This window comes from Columba livia, chromosome 5 (assembly GCF_036013475.1).
Source record: "Columba livia isolate bColLiv1 breed racing homer chromosome 5, bColLiv1.pat.W.v2, whole genome shotgun sequence".
Lineage (NCBI taxonomy): Eukaryota > Metazoa > Chordata > Aves > Columbiformes > Columbidae > Columba > Columba livia.
In genome coordinates, this window is record NC_088606.1 from 62,868,387 (window position 1) to 62,886,215 (window position 17,829).

The 17,829-nt window shown below is 44.6% G+C and overlaps 1 long non-coding RNA gene across 1 annotated transcript; it reads left to right on the plus strand.

Annotated features, from left to right (window-relative positions):
- The first annotated feature begins 180 nt into the window (after positions 1 to 180).
- On the plus strand, positions 181 to 17,829 carry LOC110354960 (uncharacterized). Its single transcript, XR_002407222.2, has 3 exons — positions 181 to 353; positions 13,940 to 14,045; positions 15,618 to 17,829. It is a non-coding gene; the product is annotated as an uncharacterized LOC110354960 (long non-coding RNA).

Here is a 17,829-nt window from a genome sequence, read left to right on the forward strand (position 1 = left end):
CTTCCCACACTGTTAGATGATCACTGGCTCAGAGTGATGTCAGAGTGATGTCTGAAGCATAACAGGTGAGGCACTGAGGACACAAGAACTATTCCTACATACGGCTCATATAGGGCCAGCTGATCTCTAACCTACTTGACAACAGGAGAAGTGCATGAGCACAACCACCAGCTTTACAGGAAACAGGTGTAATTGCTCACAGGGAAAAGGCTCAAGTGTTCACTGTTGACAAGAGTAAATGAGTGCTGGTGGTGGGAGCAGTCGTCAGTATAAGCAGATGGAGCAATAGCCTACCAGGAATGCTCTTTGCTGCAGGAGAAGAGCCTTCAGGCTTTTTGCATAGCCACCAGCAGGTATGCTGAGTATTTCCTTACCTCCTCATCTTTGCCAGTGCTTGACTTTGTTACTTAAGCATTAGTTTAAGCAATGAGCCAAAACTGCGACTTTCACTGCTGGGAGCCTTTTGTCATGACTCCGTATTGTATCCTTAGGATTTGGGTTTTTTTCTTTTAAAAACCACTTTAGAAACTCTGCGTTTCTATGTTCAGCTGTTGCTTGCTGTGCTTACCTCAGCTTAGCATAGCAAACCAGTCCTGGCTCTTTTGAAAACTGTCACTTCTGAAATGGCAGCAGCAGCAGCATGAGCTGGGTGGTTGGATTAGCCTGTATGGAGGAAGCACGAGAAGATATTTTTTGCTCTAAGTTTCATTCAAGCTAATCTTTCCTTTACCCATACTGATTATTCTGATGAAGTCTGACTGTCCTATTGGTTTTGCTCCTTTGTTCTTTGAAGTTTTAGCTCTTAAGTAGTGTTTTCACTGGAAGGGAACAAACAACTCCACCTTTTTCTGTGTTTAGTGCCTTTTCATTGAACACAATGAGAAATTAAGGAGTTACCTGTCTTCCACATTCTTCTCCATTCATAGGTCTAAAGTACATATTGGTTATGACCAATATGTCTGCAGTATAGGATTACAAAAGGAAGGAGACAGAAGAAGGAAATCTCTGGGGTGCAATGCTTAGCTCTCATTGTTATTGTCCCTGAAGAAAATTAATGTATGAGGAGGTGCAAAGTGGCTGAGACAGTGTGTGCTAAATCGGTGGCTTAGCTCTGAAGAGTTTAGAGTCATGATGCCTATAATGAGAACTTCTGCTTGTGTGATTGCTTTTGTGAAGTCTATTTGCTTTTTGCCTATGCACTTTTGTGATGGTCTTTACAATTTGCAAGATGCCATGAAGCCATGCTGTTACTTGTCCCTAAAAAAAGTCTCCCTGAGACAGGGCTATCAAAGGATGCATGCAGAAAAGGGAAGGAGAAGCAGCAGTTACAGAAATAAAGCTCAGTACCCAGCCGTAGGTAGTTTAAGTCAATAGTGTTGCTTGAGGTTCAAGGGCTTAGGAGCTGTTTTTCTTGGCTCCTCTGGTTCAGCTTAGATTAAGAAGGCTTCCCATGATGTTAAGGATGTGTGGCCAGATTCTTTCTTGTATAAACTGCTTGCGTAATCCACACGCAAAGATTGTGTGAGGCTTTCTTGGGTAAAGCAGGAGTTGCTTTAAATGGCACTTAAGCCCATCTGTTTCACTGGAAGGGCCTTTCTGTTATAGGGTACAAGATACACGAGTACATCTGTTTCCACTGCCTTTAGCTAATTTGTTCCCATCCCTCCTCTAAGAAGAAGCAGAGAAGACCTCTGCTCTCTGGTGCCCTTATGCCCATATCTTTCTGCACAGATCCATCCAAGTGCCAACATCCCCAGAGGGTTTGGCTGGTTGTGCGTAGTTCCGACACTTGGTGTGCTCCAGGTTGTTCATGTGAGGCCAGGCAGGTTGTATGGGGCAGGAAGGTCTTTGCCCATGTGTGCATCTCAAACACATGTACAGGGGCTTGCTTAATTTTGACCACAGGCACACAAGCTCCTGGGTGAGCTGCGTGCCAGCAGAGCCCTTCCCACACCAGCCAACACTGGAGGAGGAGCTCCTGCAGACACGCAGTGCAGCTGAGATATTTGGCTTCGTGATTTGTGGTGGGAGAAAGAGCCTCAGCACAGTCGCCTACTCATTTGGAGGCTCTAAAAACTGCCAGTTCTGATGCCCAAAAAGCGTCTGCCTCCACACCCTCTGCTGCTGGTGTGACTCTTTATTTTCTGCTGGGGGGACAAACAGCCCACTCTGGGGAGTCACATATCAAGGCGGGGAAGGGAAGAAAAATGCTTTGGTGACCATAAAACACAACAGTAATATAGCCAAAAACGGGGGCCTGAGTGGCTGTTCAGTCCCAGTCTGGGTTTCCAAGGACATGGGCAAAAATCCTTTCCCAGCCACAGGCTTCCAACTTGAACCCAAGCCTGGATCAACCCCAGCTACCTAATACATCTAAACCAGGAGGGCCATTGCTATAAGGAGTTACATAGGCTTATCTTCAGGGCATTTAGTCCATTTGGTATGGATCACCCCTGCAAGTGTCTGTCTTTCCCTATTGACCAAAAGAAGCTGGAGGCAATTAAATAAAATTAACCAGGTTCTTAATCTCTCTACATAATTAGTACACCAGTATTTATTTTTCCTGGCTTGTCTCCCCAGGCTATGAGCTCTTTGGGTGGTTGTTGTCCCTCACTATGTGCTTGTGGGGATCTAACACAATGAAGCCCCCAGAAAGCCAGTGGGTCTCAGTGCCATGGTAGCATGACTATGGCCACTTAGCCTGAGCCTCCAAACTCCTCTAGGGTCAAAATTCATAAATATAGCAGAGCTTTTGGCTTAGGGAAATGTAAAATAAAATAAACAGGACAAAAGGCATAAGAAAAAAACAAGTTAGTTTCCCTAGGCATGAAGAAGACCCCTTCCAGGGTTCCTGGAGCCAGAATAGGTGAGGAGACACAGCCCAGTCCCAGCCTGAGCTTGGTGTTATGGGAGCAAAGAGACACTGCTGACCACATGAGCTCAGGGCTTGCTGCCATCCACATGTACCTGTTCACTTGGGTTCATTTGGTCACACTCTTGTAAGGTGACTCTGGCTCCATCTGCTCTTCGTTGTGTGTGTGTGCCCCAAACAAGTTAGAAAAAAAAAAAAAAATAGTATTTTTTAATCAGGGTACAACAATTTTGGAGAAAGCAAGCAACTTATGAGGAGTGGCTGAGGGGTCTGGGGCTGTTTAGACTGGAGAGAAGGAGGCTGACCTTATTGCTGTTTACGACTACCTGAAAGGAGTTTGTAGCATGGAGGGTGTTGGTCTCTTCTTCCAAGTAGCATGTGACAGAATGAGAGGAAATGGCCTCAAGTTGTGCCAGGTGAGGTTTAGATTGGATATTAGGAAAAAATTATTCACAGAAGGGGCTGTCAGGCACTGGAACAGGCTGCCCATGGAAGTGGTGGAGTCACCATCCCTGGGGGGGTTTAAAAGATGTGTAGGTGAGGTACTTAGGGACATGGTTTAGTGCTAGATTTAGGTTATGGTTGGACTTGATGATCTTGAGGCTCTCTTCCAATAAAAATGATTCTATGATCTCTTCTACCTGCACTGGTGTTTGTTTTCCACCCGGCTTCTGGCCTGGCATCCTTCCTAGCAAAAATGGTCCCTGGGACACACCAGCCACTGGTCCCCAAGGGTGGGCTGTGCTGGCAGCACCATGAGGTGCAGTGGGTTGGGGAGTCAGGCTGTGAAGATGCTGGACTTGTGCAGGAGTTGTCTGCCAGGGCTGTGTGCCTTTCTCGACCTCCCAAAAGATGTGGCAATATTTTTTTAGCTTTTTTCCCCACCCTCTGAAAGCTGAACATGATTGATTTTGCATGATTGTTCAAAGCTTCTCCTGAAGCCTGTTTCCCAAAGCCCCAAAGAAAGGAGCAGGGGTAAGACGAATTAAAAGGGATATATATTTCTTTGGGCTTTCTTGACATCAATCATGTATTTTGTGAATGAAAACTGCTGTATGGTGACATTTATGGCATTGGCATTATGCATCTGACATCCTACGGAGCAGCAATTCCTTTAGAAAAGGCTTGTGTGTCTGGAAAGCATTTCCTCCCCTTAAACTCTTCAACAGGCAGTGTTTGCTCGACACTTGGGCACACACATTGAATCCTTTATGTTGCCATTCACCAGGGAGCTCTCAGAGACACCAAATGACTGTGAGCGGTGCATCCTAAGCTCCTGGCACGCCAGGGCTCGTGTGTCTCCTTGCTAAAGGGAGAAATTAGCAAAGCCCGAGCAGGGCTGGCTCTTACTCCCCAAAGGAAGGGTGTTTTGCACTGGGGAAAAAACAAACCTTTCAGAATCCTTGAGTTTCAGGGGCTCGAAGAGGAAGCTGTGACTCTGAGCTGTCTCTCTTCCCAGCAGAAACTCCTTCATGCACAGCACACCTCCTTGCACTGCATAATCCTGGTAGACTAGTCTAGATGTGACTCCTCTCTGGCAGAATTTGCTTTAGTTCCTGGTATATGGAGTGAAGGGATAACTGGAGACTCAGCTCTAATTAGATAAGCCTTAGCTTTGTTCCCTCTAAATAGACTTTAGGAGGAATCTGGCATTTTCAAGGTGGGGAGAGGGAAAGAAATCTGAATTTCTAGAGGACTGTCAAGCATAATTAGAACTTGGCGTATATTTGTAGGCATCAAATGGAGGTGGAGACAGCTTGTGAGCAGTGTCCTGGGCCTGGCTACTGGGAGGGCAAGCAAAGGGAGGAGAAAAGCCACAGAAAGCTGCTCAACAGGACTCTGCCAGCTCTTGGGAGTCCCGTTTGGTTTAAAGGATCCCTCTCAGGATACACAAACAGTGAGGATTACAGCCGGGTTAAAATTTTAATGATAGACGTTTCTTAGTGAAAAGTGCCGGTCTAGCGAAAATCAAAATACCTGATAAATTCATAGGGATTTTCCTGCATAGGTCAGTTTACCGGTTGTGAACTAGAGAAGGAAACAAATCTCTACATGTTGATTTCTGACAATTGAAAATAGATGTGTCAGGTTTATTTTAAAATAAATGTATCTTTGTTCTTTTAGAATCCTAAAGACAATCGCACCTTGGCCAGCTTAAGTTTTTTATTAACACAAAGAAAAAGGCAAATATTTTTATTCTTTAAAATTATATTTTAAAATAAAATTATATATTTCATAAATTATAGTTTTCATATAAAGAAACCCGGCAGAGTCTGATAGAGCACAACAGAGCCCAACAAAGCCTGACAGAGCCCAACTGGGACCAACAGAGCTCTATAGAGCTTGACAGAGACATACAGAGCTCAACAGGGTCCAAAAGAGCCTAACAGAGCCCAAAAGGTATTTTGCAGGATGATTCTCTTATTATTCATTTTGAATGCAATTCTAAGTACACTGGGAAGAAATAATAAATAACAAGTAATCAAGACACAATTCTTGACTGACAATTGATATCAATGGAGCTTGAATTTTGCCCATTACTAGATTCTAGGACCAACCCCTCTCAGAACACAATTCCTCTCTAGGGATGTCTACTCTGGAACCCAATCCAGAACCTTCAAGTGAGCCAGAACCCAAATTCTAGAACACACTCTGAAAACTTTCAAGAGAGCTAGAACCCAATCTAGAACACACTCTAGTGCCTTCATGTTATCTAGAACCCATTGAGTGACCTAAAACATACTGTAGAACCATGGAGCAGGCCAAACACACACCATCAAGTAACTGTCTAGTGGACTGTCAAGCGAGCTAAAACCTGATCGGGACCGGGCAAGCAACTTAGAACATGCTCTAGAACTTTTTGTGTGACCTAGAATGTGATCTAGATGGTCCATGTGACCTGGAACACAGCCTAGAACGTGCTCTAGAGCCCTCAAAACCAGCCTCTGGAATGGACTCAGACTCTGGGGCCCACCCAGATACTGCTCAGAGACAGGAAAGGACCTTTCACTTTCAGTCATGAAAACACTTGAAATATGGTTGCATTGTTTTCATTGGCACAGTCTTCCATGTTTAGCCTCTTGTTGTTTTTAAGGCACTTGTTTTGGCTACACATTTATCGCACTGACACTGTCCTGAGTTCTCCAACTTTTAAGATTCGGTCATTCATAACATTTTCAGACAGCTTTTTGTGGCTATTTTTAGTGTTAGGCTTTGTAGTACTGGACTTTCTAAGAAATGTTGGGGTATGACTTAGCTTGACACTTGCTCAGTAGCCTTGGTACCTTTCTTCACAAGCCAGCAGAAGACTGCAATGATAGCTAACATCACACTCTTACATAGGACTGGTGTAAGGCTTTATTATATTGCAAATGGAGCGATTATTTTCATTTTGGATCTAGGATGGGCATTCAATTTAGAAGTGCAGCTGCTCAAGATGCACCAGGGGAGGTTTAGGTTGGATATTAGGAAAAAATTATTCACAGAAAGGGTTGTCAGGCACTGGAACAGGCTGCCCAGGGCAGTGGTGGAGTCACCATCCCAGGAGGGGTTTACAAGGCATTTAGACAAAGTTCTGAGGGACATGGTTTAGTGCTAGAGTCAGGTTACATTAAGATTGTACTAAATGATCCTGAGGGTCTCTTCCAATGAAAATGATTCTATGATCTTAGAGTTAGTACTTTTTGATTTTACTGTGGACACAAACTCTTTGTTTGTCAATTATGCCTCTTCATTTGCTGGCATATTTTTTCCCTGCCAGCCAGCTAGCCCCTCTCCCCATGCCTGTGTTCCTGCTGTGGTGGGTGCCCTTGCACAGGGCCCATGCCCAGCTACTGCTCCTCTGCCTTTCTGTCACAGAATCACAGAATGTCAGGGATTCGAAGGGACCTCAAATATCATCTAGTCCAATCCCCCCGATGAGGCTACACAGGAAGGTGTTGAGGTGGATTTGAATGTGTCCAGAGTAGGAGACTCCACAACCTCCCTGGGCAGCCTGTTTCAGGCTCTGTCACCCTCACTGAGAAGAAGTTTCTTCTCAAATTTAAGTGGAACCTCTTGTGTTGCAATTTGAACCCATTACCCCTTGTCCTACCATTGGTTGTCAATGTCTGCCCTGCTCAAAGAGGTCACAGCTTTGAGACCCTGCTCTACTCCAGAGAGAGGAACTTTTGGGAATCTGTTTTCACTGAATTAAAACACTATGGAAGCAAAACACCCTTTAACAAGGAGGACACTGTGTAAATCTAAGATTTTTCTGATTGGTGAAAACCCTTTTAAAGAGTCTTGTGTATTAAAACTTACATGGAACGTGAAAGGACTAAGTGTATTAGCTTCTTGGCTAGTGCTAGATGGCTGAGCTGTACTGATATGGCTGATGACAAACTGATTTTTACCAGCTGGAGGTCCGGGCAGTTGCAGGAGTGTAATGGTCTCACCTAGAGCCCTGTGCAGAGGGCAGCCCTCTCCAACAGAATTGGGAAGGGGAGCCTGACTGATGTAGCTGCAGCAACGAGCAGCCCTTCCCTCCTCGTACCCTTAATTACAAGCAATTGGAGCTCATACTACAAAGTCGTTGGAAGCAAACTTTGTAAATGTGCATTGTCATGGAGACAGTATAGATCAGCTGAAGGAGCATATGGTTCTTTACTCCTTCGAGCTATCACTGGAAGGAGTAGACTGAGGAATATATTTAGTGTTTTCTTTTCAGCAGATGACTAAAGATAAGGAAATAAAATTAGTTTGAGAAAATCCTCCTCCTTTTCTATGGGAAGTTGGCTGCTCTTCATTCTGCGTTAGAAAAATATTACTGAGATTTCTTGTTTTATAGCTGATCATTGACAGGCATTTTGGAAAGGTCATATCTGAGAGCCTCTCTACACAATTGGGCAAAGAAAAAGACAAGCATTTTTATTCTTTAAAATTATGTTAATTTGCTGCTCTTAAAAGAAGTGTCTATGGGGGGGGGTGTTAAATTATTTTTTTTAGAGATAGAAGACAATTTGTCTTTAAAGGAAGACTCTTAATCATAAATACATGCTTACATTCACTTTAAGACCACTTCATTGCCTCAGGGCCAATGAGAGCCTGGCTCAAAAGTCCTTCAGCAACCACAGATGAGCTAACACTGGCATCGGTGGAATATGTAGTTCCCTGCGGCCCTGTGGATTTGCCTCTTCCATGGCCTGGAAAAGCCCTCAGTTGCCCCTACTGAGTACACCAATTGCTTTAATGGTTGGGTTTTTTATGTGATGTATTAGCGCCATGGTGGAAATAAGGAAGCCCTTTGTCTCACAGGCTTGGAGAGGGATGCTAAAAAAAGACAGTGCAGTTTTTGATTATATCAGTACTTATCAAGAAAACCTTTGGTTTGGGGGGAAAGAAGACACTAGTTCAAGAAACAAACAAAAGCACCATGTAAAAATATTTGATCAGTTTTATGGACCTCATTCACTAGCAACTGGATCACTGTAGTTCATATAAGTTGGACAGCAGATGTGAATAACTTATTATATTTCCTTAGCAGCCTGTCTTCAGACAGGAACAACATTAGTATAATTCTTTAATTAATGGTTCAAGTGAATAATGTATTGTTCTATGCCTCTATGATACTTGTGCTTAGAAAAGGCAGCCTGACTGCAGTGCCCCAGCTGGAATTACTTGAGGGGAAATGTTCCTCTTGACAAGCTGAACCTCATGTCTCCTCCCAGAGTGCAGGTGGAAGAGGACGATAGGAAATAGTTTCCACCTGGTTGTGGTCTGCTCGGGAAGTTATAATCTTCCCCATAATGTATTAGTTAGCATAGCATCTTAGGAATTTCAGGGTTGATGCTGTTGGGTGTCTCTGGAGGCAAGAGATGAAAGGGATATCAGCTGGGTGAGCAGCCCGCTGGCAACACAGGACGTATCATGTTGCTCAGGCCCCTTGATCCCCTGCTGCCATGGCCAAGGATGGGCTGGCTGAAAAGGTAACAGAATTGCCTTTTAGCTTTTCCATATTATTTATGTTCAGCAAGACAGCAAATTGCCTCCTATAGGAAGCAGTGTCGGTCATGTGGTGGTAGGAGATAGCATCAATATTTGAGAATTTAATTGGCAACTGTGATGGGCAGTGTAAACAGAAAGGGGGTTGCAAGAATCAAAAATGGGTTAGGATGCAGCTTTTCAGCCATTGGGGGATTTTGTGTCTTGGTGTTTCTGCTGTTTCAATGGCAGGTATGTGACCTGAGGACCAGAGCAAATTAGCTCAGGCTTGCTTTCTGATCTCCTCCTCTGCATCCATGGTTCTGAGCAGGCTATTTCCTGAAGTGAGATCTTGTTTCCCTGCCTGAGTATGGGTCTGTCAGACTAGAGAGAGAAAGTAAGACACCATTCCCTGCCCCCTTCCAAATAAAAAGGCCATGAGTGAGCACATGCAAATTTGACTTCACTGGTACTAAATGTTTGGTTGAATTGTGACATTCTTGTACCTTCTGCCTCAAAACAGTACCCATTTTGCACTTGGAAGGTCTGGGGTTTTTTTAAAGAGAAAACTATCTATTTTGGTTTAAGCTGTGCTATGGAGTGCTAAGCCAGAATGCTAAATAGGACATTCATAAGCCTGCAAAGTTGAGCAACCAAAAGAGGGGAGATGCTTGAATTAACACGGCCAAACAGTTGAAGTTTGGCAAAATTTCCAGCATCTGAAAAACAGTGTTTTTAATGGGACGTACTGAATCGCTTCGTAACAGGGGTATGCTATATGCCAAAAAAAAATGCACATATTTTGTGATGTATAATTTAACTTGACAGTTTTAACTATGTGTATAATTAGAGATATTGACTCGGTAACACCAAGAACGACTTTTTGCTGGCACTTCATGCCATTAAACTGAATCTTTCCCAAGGAGGAAAATCTAGGAGGCACTAGTCAGTCACTGACTCACTATCAGCTGCCTCCTTGCTAAAGCCTGAATGTATTCCATAGTAAGTTATTTGTCACAGTGACTCAGCATTGTAGGCTCCTTTTTAATTTCTCTCTCTCACCACAGAGCCAAGAAAATCTCCCACCTCCCCATGCCGTATGCTACTGAGATAGCAGTTTGTATCATCGGCCAAAGGATAACACATTTAAATGTGTGCGAGAAGCCTTATAAGGGCATTAACACTTGCCTCCAGGTTGGACGTCACAACGGCGAGCCAAGGAGAGGTGCCAATAATAGATTCCTTGTGTTTGTACATGCCGCGGTGACTATTTGTGCCGTTCGTGGGAAACGGAGTGATATGCCAGACGGCGAAGTGTTTCATTTATCCCCGAGTCACGGGGGTTGATCCTGAGTGAGTCTTCACTCAGACACGCAGCCCCGTTCCTGGAAAGGTCAGTGAGCGGATCCTACCAGCCTGGCTGCTGGAGGGGAACTGGGGATCAGCCCCCATCGCCTCTGCCTTTGGTGGGGAGATTCCCTCCAGCCCAGAAATTCAAGATTAAACAATGGACTCGATGATCTTAAGGGTCTCTTCCTGCTAAAATGATTCTATGATTCCAATAGTAACTCTGAGATGTGGCAATACGTGTGCCTTGACTTGCACACCTATACCTCAGTTTCCCCTGTGTAAACCAAGGATGATGAGATTCACCATCCTCTGCAAACTGCCCCGTATTCCCTATGTCAAAATGCTGGTTCCGTTAATTGCAGGTGTTCCCCAGCTGGTGCCTCAAACCAGCGGGGGGAAAAGCTGCCGAGCCCAAATTCCTGCTCTGGTTACGTCATTCCCTAAACCATCACTTCACCCATAGGGGATGGGGGAGGACAGCTGTGTGATGTGAAAAATGGCTGGTGGTGCCCGCCTTGACAAAAAAACAGAGAAAAACAGAATCACACTGCTGTTTCTCTCTGCTGCCTGGTGAGCTAAATACTTCCTCACGGCATCATCTCACGTTTACTCAAGTAATGACCTGTTTTCATATTGCTTTATCCCTCAGGCCCTACTGGCCACAGGTGTAACTTGTGGAGAATTTATAATTTGGGCAAAGAAGCCACACGCTTTTGTACTGACTAAGAAACGCTATTTATTCTGCTAGGAATTGGTCTGTGTTTAGCCAGCACTAGCAGTATGGGAACCAGACCAAGTAACCAAGAGCTGAAGGGGAAAAAGGTGGGTCTTATCTGCAAAGTTGCCCAGGCATTCTGGTTGGGGGAGTGCATTGCATAGATTGCTTTTTAATTTTAGTCCAAACTAATATAAAGTACTTGAAGCTCAGTCAAAGGATGCTTGAGTGAAGTTTGAATCAAAACCATCAGGCTTCTTGGTGCAAGAGTGTGGCTTTCAATTAAAAATGAATGCTGCCAAGATTCAAACAAAGGCAGATGAGAATGATTTCCACTTTGCAACCTATGCGATGGGTGACAGTCAAAAGGGAAAAAAAAAAGATTAACTGGATTACAATAGTATTTGAATGCCTACAAACGGAAGCCTAAACAACACTGACCTCATTTCCAGGCTGTTTTATGAAATAAATAATTCTTGCAGGTAGGAATGTGCTGTACTCCCATGGCCAAATAATCCTGCCATGAGAAGCCGCATCTCCCCCCAGTTTGCTGCCAGGTAGGAAAAGCCCTGCACAGCAGGAGTTTGGGAGCCTCTGTATACAGAGGTATTTGTGTGTACAGATAGGAGAGCCACACACAGTTAGACAGGCGGCGGCTGCTTCTTCGTGGCCAAGAGTTTTGCACAAACAAAATGATTGTGACTTATGCTCATCGTTTGGGCTTCTGTGCTGGCCAAGTGGGTGGGTGGATGGCTGTGTTCCTCTGCCTGACGGATGGCAGGGCTTCAGCTGTTGGAATTTTAAGGACCTGTTTCTGTGCTGGCAACTACAGACAGAGCTCTTGTGAATGACATTTCATCCATCACAAAACCTCCCCAGTCACCTTTGTATCAGGATGTAGAGTCCAGGCAGCTCTAATCAAGTTTTGCATGTGCTATTTTTCACCTGAATCCTTCCATCTCCGCCTTCCTTGTTACTTGAGCATGTATTTATTTATGACGATATTTGCAGCGGGTGCAAAGGTCAAGTGTAATATCCTAGGGGTTAAAAGCTGATGTTTACTTAACATCAGCTGGGAAGGGAGGTGATCTGGCGGCTGTCGGAAGAGACTCTCTGTGGGTGAGTTCCCCAGACCAAGCCCGGGCAGGGCAGGTTGTGAGCTCCAGGGGAAATCTTCCAAGCCTCAGAAAGAAGTAAATAACGTGTCAGTCTGGAAAATCCAGGCTGTGTGTGCTTACTTAAACATCAATATGTGTGTACATATGGCTATAGATGCATATGTGTCACTACTGCATTTTTTCGTTGTATATGCAGCACTCTTTTGGTGCCTGTCCACGATGCTGAATATTGCAAGCGTCTGGCTATGCTGCACCGCCTCTGAGGTTAAGAAGTGAAGAAAACATCCGAGGCATGTGACTGTAATATGACCAAAATCAAAAAAATGTCTGGCTTCCAGGGCATTAAAATGTTAGAAATAGTCTTACAGCCGATCTTGGAATCTGTTGTTTTCCAAAGCTGCTTATTCTTCCTCTTCTGGAGAGCTGGGAATTAAGTGAAATTCAGAGTTACTCCAGAAGGGAAGGGCTAATCCGGTAGATGGTTCGGAGCATCACAGCCCACAGTACCATCAGCTTCCTTGGATCTTTGCAAAACTCTCCTCAAGCCACAGTGTCACCAGGCAATAACTCGACAATATCACTTTTCTTCCCTCTTTCAAACAGTCATCTTATCCCAGGAACCATTGTCATTACTAAGAGCCTCCTGTGGTCAAAAATCCCAGCTGAGGTGACAATTTCTAACTTGTCTGTTTTTTCTGATCTTTCAGCTGGAAACGTAAAAAGCTTGAGAACTAGCTGTGTAAACAGTCATCTTGCACATATAGAGACAACACCACAGGAAATCCTTTTCCAAATAAAAACATAAAATGTTTCACATTACTGCAGGAACTTCAAAGATACTTTTGGCTTGTTATTTTTACTTTCTCCTAATTTCTAAGCATTTGTTTGATACTGTTCCACTTTATGTAAGTGCCAAACTATATATATATATATATTTTTTTTTTTTTTTATTTTTTTTTTTAATGTTTTTCTCTTGTAACTGACTAGAGCCACAGTAATGACTTGGAAGACAGTTCTTGTCTCTTCCATCAGTGATGAGGGAAAAAGAAATCACATCCCTTGGGTAACATCCTCAGAAATAACACTCGACCCTGCTTATGTGGTGGGTAGAAGTGACCTACTGCAGAAGTAAAGTAGGAAAATGTTATGCCCATACCTTAAGTTTCAGTAATGTTCATGTCTGGGGCTTTGTGAGGATGTTCCCATACGGAAAATTCTATAGTGGTTCTGGCTACTGACACCACCTCACAAAAGATTAGACATCAACAAAAATAGCAATATTTCCTAATGAAATGTTAAAAGTATTTCATAAGGATTCAACAAAATCTCAAGTGGCTGATCAGCTCCTCAAAAATCTCTCTTCCCTGTCTGCCCCTCAAGATGCTACACTTCTGATCACCCTTAAAAGCAAATGGAGACTAGTGGGAGGGTGTTAGTAGAAATGACCCTAAAGCTCTGAACTGGTTGCCCTTTCTCAGAAGTAGACGGGCTTGTTGTCGCTTGATCTCATGCCAAGTAACGATAGCCCTGTCAATTATCAGAGTGAGAAGTGGCAGCCTCCAGCAGCTGGGGGAGCGGTGACCCTCCTCATCCCAAGTGCTCCTCAGAGACAGCAACCGCAGTAGCATAATGGGCTTCCTGTAGGATTTTGTGTTCTCTCCTCATGAAGAAAAACTTCTTGACGTTGCTTTTGCAGCATTAGGTGGACCTTATTCTGCATCAGCACTCAGCTCCACAAATAGTTTCTCCAAATTAAATGTGTTGTCCATATGGTTTGCGATGACAAAACGGGCATTGGATTGTGAACGCAGCCTTCCTTTTGACTTTGCTTTCTGCAAAGAACTGCAGGACGTGAAGTCAGAAAGCAAGTATTTGAGCTCTCTTAATTTTTTTTTTCTTTGATTATTTGTGCTTTTTTTACAGCTACTGAAAACTGAATTCAAACAGACAAATCAACCACCACTAAACTACCCTGATGGGACACTGCAATGGCCACCTTGGCAGCCGTGTGGCTCAGTCCTCACAGCAGGTACGGGCTGACACAGCTTGATTAATCGAGTGCCTGTGATCTGCGAAGGTTTGCAGCTTTAAGTAATTCAAATAAGGCTGGAAAAGGGGCATGATTCCTGTGACAATCTCTTTGAGATTAGAAGGCAGGGATTGCCTTCTGTCCAAGAGTGAGCTCTGCACAAGGGCTCCTTGTACCTCCCCACCAGGCAGCAGCAGCTGCAGGGCAGGTTCCTCCTCTAAAATAAAGTGCATTTCTTGGCTTTTACAGAAGGTTGTGTGGTAGGTGACATGAAAGCAGTGGTATGTCCCTCTTTTAGTTTTTTCTCTTTATTTGTGGGTGTAAGCAGGCCACAGCTGCTGCCCATACTAGTGCTTTGCACTTTTATGCCTCCACCCAGCTGAAAGCCTCAAATCCTTTTTTGTGAATAAACACTCCAGAGAGGCAGCTTTTCCATCTCAGAGATGGAGAAACTGAGTAACACAGATAAGGAGACTATTCACCTGCATCTGAGAGTTTTGTAAGGGACAACAGAGCCCAGGACTCTTAATTTCTAGTTATCTGCCGCAGCCGTGAGTTCTGAAGGGAAGCTTTCATTTTTTTTCATGGCCTGTAGGGATTGCTGCTTTCAGACAGGACCCAGCTGTCTGGGGTAGGGGAAAAGTGCAGCTGTGGAGGGAACATCACTCTGTTGCGCAAAACACAATGCGGACACCAGGCTGTTTGTCTAAAAGAGCAGAGTGGGTGTAAAGAGGCTTCTGTGAAGGCAGAGCAGTGAAAGGCAGCAGCCGGGATGCCGGCAGGGCTGGGGGATGCTCCACAGTTCATCGCTGCTTTCAAGGTACTGGCACTAAACTCTCTGCTTCTTCATGCCTGTGATAAAACAGGCAGGCCCACACTCCAAAAGGTGAGATTACCTTAGCTAGAGATGATCTTACAAATGGATTGCTTGGCCATCAGAAAGCCTTCATTTCCAATTGATTTTTTTTTTTTTGGTGGGTGAAGCAGGGTTGCTCTCTCATGTGGCAGTTTTGTTGTGGGGGGCGGTTGGTTGCTTGACCCTTCACCGTCAGTGCTGTCACTTTCTAATAAAAAGCATTGATTTGTAGATTCGGGTTGGAATACCTGGGACAGCTGTCACTCTGCCCCAAAGTCATAAATCCTTATGGTGTTCCTCATCTTCCAGTCCTCCATGATTAAAGCAAGAGCTCCTTGGGGAGATGAATCACCGAGACTCATAGGTATTCGCTTGGCGCGTTACTGCTGCAGCCCACTCTGTGTGTTGTCCAGGCACTGTTTGCCTGACATAAACAATAGATAAGATGTCAAACATGCACAATTGCTCTGGAAGGAAACAGCAATGATCTCCAGAGCTCCAGGTTTCTTATTTCCTTTTAAGCTTGGAAATTAAATGTGGAGGTTCTCTAAAACTAACACAAACACTAGGGTGGTTGGCAGTCTCCTTTATTTATGCATATAAAATATGTTTTGGTACAGCAGGGAAAGAGATGCCATTAATACCTAATACCAAGTACGCAAATTACTACTGAATTTTGTGTAAGTAATTTAGATCCCCTTGGTTTTTTTCCACAGCGTTCTCTTCTATTTATCAATTTCTTCCCTGTATCTCCTGGTTTGCCTGCGTCTTCATTCATCATTCATTTACAAAGCCATTCAGAGCATCAGAAACCAATTTCCTCCCTGAACCTGGTCCTGTAACAAAACAAGGCTACCCCGCATGCAAGTGATGTTATGAAGATGTGTGCTGTTTTGAACAGAGGAGCGTGTAGCAGGAGGTGGATTAAGACTAAAAAGAAGCCAAAACTGGTTTTCACAAACTAAATCTTGTCTTCAGCTCAGCATCCCTCCACAACATAAAAATAGATGTTTTCTGCTTTGTTCTCTTGCACAGGTCTGTAAACTGTCATGAAATTACATGTCAAGCTAACGGACAATGAAGTTCAACTTGCACTTTTGTTCTCTTCTCTCAATCTTTGATTCCTTTCTCCAATCAGACAGCTTAATTAGCCCAGGCCCACCCAACAAGTAGCTGGCTAGCAGCTACCCATCCCGCGCGTGCTGCTCTGCCTCTGAATCACCGCCTTGACTGAGATCCAAGGGCTCCGCTTTACTCTCCCTCCGGGCTGTGCGTGTACGAGCGTGCAAGCATACTGCAGGCAACCCGCGTTTCATCCCTATCTGCAGATAGCAAATGTAAATCACCGGGGCTATTACACAACCACTACCTTACATATGTACAAATTTGTTGGTTGGTTCACTCATACCAGTGTTTGCTCTGGTGACTCTGCCCGGTGAATCCCCAGGGCAGCAGGACCCACGTGCCCTGCAGACAGAGGACAGCACCTTCACAACATCTCCAGGAGGTAAGGAGCTCATGAGGCTCTACATGTCTTCTCAGAGGTAGGACTGGGTGGTGGGTGGCTTGGCTGGGAGGGCATGGGCAACTGTGAAATAGGTTGGGTTTAGATAAGAGTTTCCCCAGGGTGTCCGGGTTTGTAGTTCATGCTGCCACCTATCTCACCAATACCTGTGTTCTCCATAGACTGTGCGTGTGTAGGAGGTAAAGGTGAAAGAGTCTGAGATTTGCACAGCTACGATGGCTTTTACACCCTCCACCGCTCTAAGTTTCTTGAGAGAAGCCTTGTAACTTCTTCATGCTTGGTCACTGAACTGCGTGTTGTCTGTGAGAGTGGCCAAGTAAGAATGCTTTTGTCCATCTAACCGTAAATAGTGTGTGTTGCTTTGCTTTTAATAAGACTGAGGAAAAATACTGCCCATGCATTTCAGATCCTGCTTTCACAGTCTCCCTTACTCCTGTAAGCCAAGGAGAGCCATGCATGCTAAAGGGTCACATCCACAGAGGAACATGGCACAGACATGAAGTCCTCCTGACTTTTTTCACCTTATCTCATACTTCCTACTTATCTCAATCTTTCTACCAATATTCTCATGGCAGCATTCCTTCTGGCACCCCTTCTCCAGTGTACCTCCAGGGAAAAAGCTTCAGATAGATCCTTCCAACTTAAAGGGCCACAGGAGCTGAGGAAGACTATTTCTTGTGCTGTTGCTCTCAGTCATTCTCTGATCTCCAGTTTTTTATTCTATAAATCACTATATTTCCATTCTGGCTTATACACAGTCTTTCTGTGCATGTAAATGCATACAGGTGCATGTAAATACGTGTTACTCATATATACATATGTGTATGGAAAGGTTGGGAAGCAGTATACCGGTATGATGCCCAACCTTTCACTCTGCGACATGACAACCTTGCTTTATGTAGCTGCAGTCCTCAGATCAATAAAAGCCTCTTTACTTGCCAGACCTCTTTGCCATCTCTGCAGATGTTAGCCCATCCTCACCTCTGCCTGGCATCCCTGGCACTGATGAGGGTGCACAGTGGTGAAGGCTGGCCATGCCCTGCCTGTCTCCCCTGCCACAAGCAGGCTGCGGGACTCGCCAGAGCATGGTGTGTGATTACCAGCCATGTCTCAGTAAGGTAAACTTGGAGATTCTTGTCTGAAACCCAACCTTGACTGCTCTGGGAGGAGAAGCAAGCTGCAAGGGCTCAGATCCAAACAAGAGGCTCTGATTTTAATCTCTTCCTAAGAATTTCAGTCTGCACTGGAGGCAACACCTGGAGATGACTCCTCCTGCCTGCGATCCAGATGTTCCTGAGATACCTGAGCTGTGGTGCCTTTGTGGCACTAGCATCTCCCCAGGTGCTGCTGCACTGAACTGTTACAGCACTCCTCAATGGGGCCTTCTCACTATCGTTTCACCC